This window comes from Triticum dicoccoides, chromosome 1A (genome assembly GCF_002162155.2).
Source record: "Triticum dicoccoides isolate Atlit2015 ecotype Zavitan chromosome 1A, WEW_v2.0, whole genome shotgun sequence".
NCBI classification, from domain to species: Eukaryota; Viridiplantae; Streptophyta; class Magnoliopsida; order Poales; family Poaceae; genus Triticum; species Triticum dicoccoides.
This window is the reverse complement of record NC_041380.1, coordinates 19,667,459-19,675,413: the sequence shown is the minus strand read 5'-3', so window position 1 is coordinate 19,675,413 and position 7,955 is coordinate 19,667,459.

The following is a 7,955-nucleotide window of genomic DNA, read 5'->3' as shown; positions in this document are numbered from 1 at the left end:
AAATGCTCCTGACACACTGCAATGATGCAACTCGCCGTTGATAATAGTCATGGACTTGGATCGCCGGATTATCTGTATGGCCAGAGTCTCATCCTCTGGTAACTCGCCCCGGTTCTTATACGCCAGGTAGGGAAGCGTCCAATCCGGAATAACATGAAGAGCTGCCACCAATTGAGCTTCTGGATCAGGAATAGCCAAATCCGCTTCACCAGGGATCTTGACCGACGGGTTGTGCAGCACCTCCAAAAAAACATTGGGCGGAACCGGTTTGCGCTGAGAGCCCAGCCGGCTTAAAGCGTCTGCCACTTCATTTTTCCGCCGGTCCACGTGGTCCACGTGATAGCCTTTGAAATGACCTGCAACAATATCCACCTCACGACGATATGCTGCCATGAGTGGATCCTTGGAGTCCCAAGTACCAGACACTTGCTGAGCCACAAGGTCTGAGTCACCGAAGCACTTAACTCGGCCTAGATTCATCTTCTTAGCCATCCGGAGACCATGGAGCAAGGCTTCATACTCAGCTGCATTGTTAGTACAAGGGAACATTAAGCGGAGAACATAACAAAACTTATCACCTCGTGGGGAAGTTAATACGACTCCAGCCCCCGAACCTTCCAATTGCCTAGATCCGTCAAAATGGATGGTCCAATATGTGTGATCTGGCTTTTCTTCAGGTGCTTGCATTTCCGTCCAATCATTGATAAAATCAACCAGTGCTTGAGACTTAATCGCCGTCCGAGGCACATACTTCAAATCATGCGGCCCAAGCTCTATAGCCCACTTGGCAATCCGGCCAATTGCTTGCCGGTTCTGGATGATATCCCCCAAAGGAGCAGAACTGACCACCGTAATTGGATGCCCTTGGAAGTATTGTTTAAGCTTCCGGCTTGCCATAAAAACTCCATACACCAGCTTCTGCCAATGCGGATACCTTTGCTTGGACTCAATGAGCACCTCGCTGATATAATAGACCGGATGTTGAACCAGATGCTCCTTATCTGCCTCCTTTCGCTCCACCACAATAGCCACGCTGACCGCCCGAGCATTAGCAGCAACATATAGCAGTAACGGCTCCTTGTCAATGGGAGCGGCGAGCACAGGCGGATTGGCCAATTGCCGCTTTAAGTCCTCAAATGCTTCATCAGCAGCAGAATTCCAAACAAACTGATCTGTCTTCTTCAACATCTGATACAAAGGGATTGCCTTCTCACCAAGACGACTGATAAACCGGCTTAACGCGGCAATCTGGCCTGCCAGGCGTTGAACATCATTGATACACTTCGTTTTAGCCAGGGAGGTGATGGCTGTGATCTTCTCCGGGTTAGCCTCATTTCCCCTATTGGACACCAGGAAGCCTAATAACTTGCCCGCCGGTACACCAAAGACGCATTTGTCCGGATTAAGCATCATCTTGTATGTCCTCAGGTTATCAAAGGTTTCCTTTAAATCACCAATCAGAGTCTCCTTCTCCCTATATTTATCCACGATATCATCCACGTAGGCGTGTACATTACAGCCAATCTGTTTGTGTAGACAATTTTGCACACAACGTTGATAAGTTGCCTCGGCACTCTTGAGCCCAAAGGGCATAGACACATAGCAGAAGGCTCCAAAGGGAGTTATGAATGCCGTTTTCTCCTGGTCCTTAACTGCCATTTTGATCTGATGATAGCCAGAATATGCATGCAAGAAACTTAAACGCTCACAACCCGCTGTAGCTTCAATAATTTGATCAATACGGGGGAGGGCAAAAGGATCTGCTGGACAAGCTTTATTAAGATCTATGTAATCCACACACATGCGCCAGGTGCCGTTTTTCTTAAGGACCAGCACCGGATTGGCAAGCCACTTAGGGTGAAAAACTTCAACAATAAAACCAGCTGCTAAGAGCCTGGCTACCTCTTCTCCAATTGCCTTGCGTCTTTCTTCGTTAAACCAGCGGAGGAACTGTTTCACTGGTTTGTATTTAGGATCCACATTAAGGGTGTGCTCAGCGAGTTGCCTCGGTACACCTGGCATGTCAGAGGGCTTCCATGCAAAAATGTCCCGATTCTCACGGATAAACTCGATGAGCGCGCTTTCCTATTTCGGATCCAAATTAGCACTGATGTTGAACTGCATGGACGAATCGCCAGGTACAAAGTCAACAAGCTTAGTTTCTGCTGCCGATTTGAACTTCAGGGCTGGATCATGCTCCGTAGTTGGCTTCTTTAATGGAGTCATGTCCGCCGGATCAACATTGTCCTTATAATACTTCAGCTCCTCGGTGGCACAAACCGACTCTGCATAGGCCGCATCACCTTCCTCGCACTCCAAAGCGATTTTGCGGCTTCCATGAACCGTTATTGTCCCCTTGTGACCCGACATCTTGAGCTGCAAATACACATAACAGGGTCGTGCCATAAACTTGGCGTAGGCCGGTCGCCCAAATAGGGCGTGATACGGACTTTGGATTTTCACCACTTCAAACATCAATGTCTCCGACCTGGAATCATGATCATCCCCAAAGGCCACTTCTAGAGCTATCTTACCAACATGATATGCTGATCTGCCAGGTACTACACCGTGGAACACTGTATTAGATGGTTTAAGATTTTTATCTATCAGTCCCATACGACGGAAGGTCTTATAGTACAAGATATTAATGCTGCTACCTCCATCCATGAGCACCTTGGTGAACTTATAACCTCCCACCTGAGGCGCCACCACCAGAGCCAACTGACCCGGATTATCGACCTGGGGAGGGTGATCCTCTCTGCTCCATATGATTGGATGTTCAAACCAACGTAGATAACGGGGTATGGCCGGTTCAACAGAGTTGACCGCCCGCCTCTGAACCTTCCGGTCTCGCTTGTCCAAGCTAGTGGTGAAGACATGGTACTGCCCACTACTCAACTGCTTTGGGTTGCTCTGGTAACCTGACTGTTGCTGCTGTTGGTTGTAACCACCCTGGTTGTTCTGACTATTTTGACCATTATGTCCGCCCAGATTACCATTAAATCCTGAACCGGAACTTCCTCCATCGTAACCCGGCCCGGATCCTGAGCCACCGCCAGATTCATGATCATACCAAAAATTATTAGAATTCTTGAACTCCTGCATAATAAAGCGGCCATGAGGGTCCCCATGTCAGTGCAATGACGCTTCATCAGTCCCAACTTCAGCTTCAGGGGCCCAAACCGGCAGTTGCCTTCTAGGGTTAACACTGCGGTGTCAGCGTTGATGCAGTCTGATGGGTGCAACACTTGTGAAACCTGGCGCACCCAATGAGTCGTTGACTCTCCTTCCTCCCAGACGCATGCAGCTAAGTCCACTATCGACATAGGCTGTTTACATGTATCCTTGAAATTGCTGATAAACCGGGCTCGTAATTGGGCCCATGAACTGATAGAATTAGCCGGCAAGCTTTTTAACCAAGTACGGGCCGTTCCTTCAAGCATCATGGTGAAGTATTTCGCACACGCCGCGTCATCCACATCAAGCATCTCCATGGCCATTTCATAGCTCTCCACCCATGTCTCCGGAGGCTGATCCGCCGTGTAATTTGGTACCTTGCACGGGCCCTTGAAATCCTTGGGCAGGCGCACATTGCGTAAAGCGGGGATTAGGCAAAGCACCCCCAAAGAACTAGAAGTAACACCAGGTTCGATCGCGATGGTTGGATGAACCGACGTGAGCTACCGAGCCTGATGCTGTGTGGCTAACTCAGCCTCCCTGCGCGCTCGGGCCCGGTTCACCACTTCCTGAGCGTTATCAGCACCACCCGTCGGGTTGTTGCCACGGGGTGCTCCACGTCGTTCGTTACTCGACACTGCCGATTCATCCATATGTCTGCTATAGCTCCGGCTTGGACGGGGGGTTGAGTGGATCCGGTCGCGGTTGTACGAGTACGCTTCCTGTTGGACCAAAGCTGTCCTCAGAAGCTCCTTGACCCGTCGCGTCTCTACTGCCTGCGGTGAATCACCTTCGATTGGAATGGCCTCCAGCCGTGCAGCAGCGGCAACGAGATTGTCCATCGGGTTGGAGTAGTGACCCGGAGGTGTTAAAACATCCTGAGGTATAACGGTGTTTTGACGAGGCGGGTCCATCTGACGAGGCTGAACCGTTGCCCCGGTCCCAGGAGCTTCCGCCCGGTTTCCCTCCAGCGGATTGCCGGTTCCTACTCCTGGAGTGTTGAAAAGGTCTCTGGCCTCAAAAACCGGAGGCAAACGGGATCGGTACTTCCTCCTCATGACTTCCTGCGACGCACTCTGGTCCAACATGAGCATGTAGGCTTGTGCGTCTAAAGCGGCCCGCTCCGTGGCCATCCTGGTGTCCTCAGCTGCCAGATCTGCCTTGGCCTGGGTGATCTGTTCCTTCACTTTTGCAATCTCGATGTTGTGAACGCCCTGATCCGCCGGATTAGCCTCCGCCATAAGCACAGCCAATGCATCAAACAGCTCTGATAGAACTTGAGCCGGCGGGCGCACAGGGCCTCCTGCCCTGGCAGCCGTCACTGCTGCTGAACCGGAGGTTGTTGCTGTAGCGGTCGAAGAATGAAGCGCTACTTGTGTGCCAGTCATGAATATTCCAACCCGGTTGGGCAGATCAGAGGGGTCCGGAATACTGTCGCCATCGGAACAGCCCCCAATCCGGCCGTCTTGTAGCTGATAAAGAGATTCGGTTTCTCCGGTCGATGACTCGTCATCGGAACAAACGACGGTATCGCCGCGAGATTCCGATCCATCCTCATAACTTCCTCCATGGATGACTCCCACGAAGGCACGCTTCATGGCCGGTTTAACCCGGGCGGATCGCGCATGCTGAGCCGTCTCGACGAGGTCGGTGCAGATGTCCGGCTCAGGGCCTGGTTCATCGATCTTGCCAATGAAAACGTGAATGCCTCCAAAGGGGACCCAGTACCCGTACTCAATTGAGCCGGCCTCGTGGCCCCAGCCTGCGTTGTCGATGTAGAACTTGCCGCGACGACTCTTAGTCATCCGGCCTACCGCGTAGCCCTCAAGTCCTTCAAAGCGGCCCTCCAAGAACCGGAAACCATCGTGTGATAGCCCCACGGTGGGTGCCAACTGTCATGGCTTTGTCACGGTAGATGTCCTAGAGAAAGGACTTAGTCGTGGAGCCATCGCGACGGGTTAGCTTGAAGGGGTTAAAGCGGACACAGGGACGCAAGAGAGTTTATACTAGTTCGGCCCCTTCAATGAAGGTAAAAGCCTACGTCTAGTTGTGATGGAATTGATGGGGTTTCGATGACTAGGGAGCAAACAAGCTTCGCTTATGTCTCAAGTTGTTGTCTGTTGTCCTTGAACCGCCGCCGGGTCGTCCCCTTATATACACGGGTGACTCCCGTCGGCTTACAGAGTCCCAATACCGGCTCATAGATGTGTCCGGTTTGGTCTCTACTTATTCCTAACATACAATACAAGTTAACTACTAATGCCGGTTTACGGCTACAGGCCTTGAACCGACCATGGGCCCTGAGCCCTCATCTGTCTTCTTGGGCTTTAACATACTGAACTACTGACGAAGTTAACCCGGCCCAGATAGGCCAGTTTACGCCCAGTAGTAATATCCCCAACACCTGGCGCGCCCCTCCTAGGGCCGGCCTCCTCCCCCCTTGCTCCTTTATATACGGGGGCAGGGGGGCACCTCTAGACACACAAGTTGATCTTCATGATCATTCTCTTATCCGTGTGCGGTGCCCCCCTCCACCATAATCCTCGATAATATTGTAGCGGTGCTTAGGCGAAGCCCTGCGACAGTAGAACATCAAGATCGTCACCACGCCGTCGTGCTGACGGAACTCTTCCCCGATACTTTGCTGGATCGGAGTCCGGGGATCGTCATCGAGCTGAACATGTGCTAGAACTCGGAGGTGTCGTAGTCTCGGTGCTTGATCGGTCGGGCCATGAAGACGTATGACTACATCAACCGCGTTGTCATAATGCTTCCGCTGTCGGTCTACGAGGGTACGTAGACAACACTCTCCCCTCTCATTGTTATGCATCACCATGATCTTGCGTGTGCGTAGGAATTTTTTTGAAATTACTACGTTTCCCAACAACACCACCCTCTCATGGGGCCTTGGGGTGGGAAGGAGCTGCCCCTTTTCGGGAAGCCAATGCGCGATGTCGTCAGACAAGTATCCGGCCTTCCTCAGCTTTTTGATGTGTCCCTCCGTTACGGAGGAGACCATCCACTTGCCTCCCGCTCCGGACATGGCTGGAGAATGTTGAGGTGGGGAATACGAACTTGGGCGCTGGAGCTCGAGTATGCGAAAATGGATGAGCAAAGGAGGAAGAAAGGCATAGGTGAAAAGGTGGATCCTTATCCCCTTATATGGGCGAACGAAAACTGCGTGCCCCCACCAGCCTAGTAAAACTCGCTTATCGCCCAAGAGCCGTAATCAATGGCGTGGTTGGGTTACCCACGCCTGTATTGACGAGAATCCCGGAATAAGGGGACACGATCTCTGCTTCGACAAGCATGCCAAGGAACCGCCTCGCTAAACATGCTGAGGTGGGACAACAAAACGATTCGAGTAAAGGCTTGGCCGTGGTGTGCTGTCACGCCACGAAATGCGTCAGCAGATTAGATTTGTGTAAATACTACTCTCTCTCTCTCTATGGCAGTGTGTGGAATTTATTTTGCAGAGCCGGACACTATCCTTGTGATTCAAAATCTTATATGAAGTATTCGGAGGAGGAACCCGCCTTGCAATGCCGAAGACAATTTGCGCGTCGGACTCGTCGTCATTGAATCCTGGTTCAGGGGCTACTGAGGGAGTCCTAGATTAGGGGGTGTCCGGATAGCCAGACTATAACCATTGGCCGGACTCCTGGACTATGAAGATACAAGATTGAAGACTTCGTCCCGTGTCCGGATGGGATTTTCCTTGGCATGGAAGGCAAGCTTGGTGATGCGGATATGTAGATCTCCTTCCGTTGTAACCGACTCTGTGTAACCCTAACCCTCTCCGGTGTCTATATAAACCGGAGGGTTTTAGTCCGTAGGACGAACAACAATCATACCATAGGCTAGCTTATAGGGTTTAGCCTCTCTGATCTCGTGGTAGGTCTACTCTTGTACCACCCATATCATCAATATTAATCAAGACGGAGTAGGGTTTTACCTCCATCGAGAGGGCCCGAACCTGGGTAAAAACATCGTGTCCCTTGTCTCCTGTTACCATCCGCCTAGACGCACAGTTCGGGACCCCCTACCCAAGATCCGCCGGTTTTGACACCGACAGTCACTGCCACCAAGCTATTAGAGCTTCGTGATGAACTATAACATATCATGGATAGACATGATGATCCTTAAGCAATTCGCGGTGTTTGACACCGCGAAAGTAGAAATCGAGTAGGAGCATCAATTGTTGATGGTTAGTAAAACCACTAGTTTCAAGAAGGGCAAGGGCAAGAAGGGATACTTCATGAAACGGCAAATCAGTTGCTGCTCTAGTGAAGAAACCCAAGGTTGAACCCAAAACCCGAGACTAAGTGCTTCTGTAATGAGGGGAACAGTCACTGAAGCAGAACTACCCTAGATACTTGGTAGATGAGAAGGCTGGCAAGGTTGACAGAAGTATATATAGGATATACTCCTAGTAGCACCATGGTATTAAGATACCGGTTTGGTTGCTAAGTGTTAGTAACTCGAAATAAAAAGCTATGGAAAAAATGGAGACTAGCCAAAGGTGAGACGATGATATGTATTGGAAGTGTTTCCAAGGTTGATGTGATCAAGCATCGCCTGCTCCCTCTACCATCGAGATTAGTGTTAAACCTAAATAATTGTTATTTGGTGTTTGCGTTGAGCATAGACATGATTGGATTATGTTTATCACTACTGGAATCAGCTACTTTGCCATCTGCCAGCTCTTTGCCGTCTGCTAGCAGACGGCAAAGAAGCTCTTTGCCATCAGCTTCCCGAAAGCAGACGACAAAGAACTG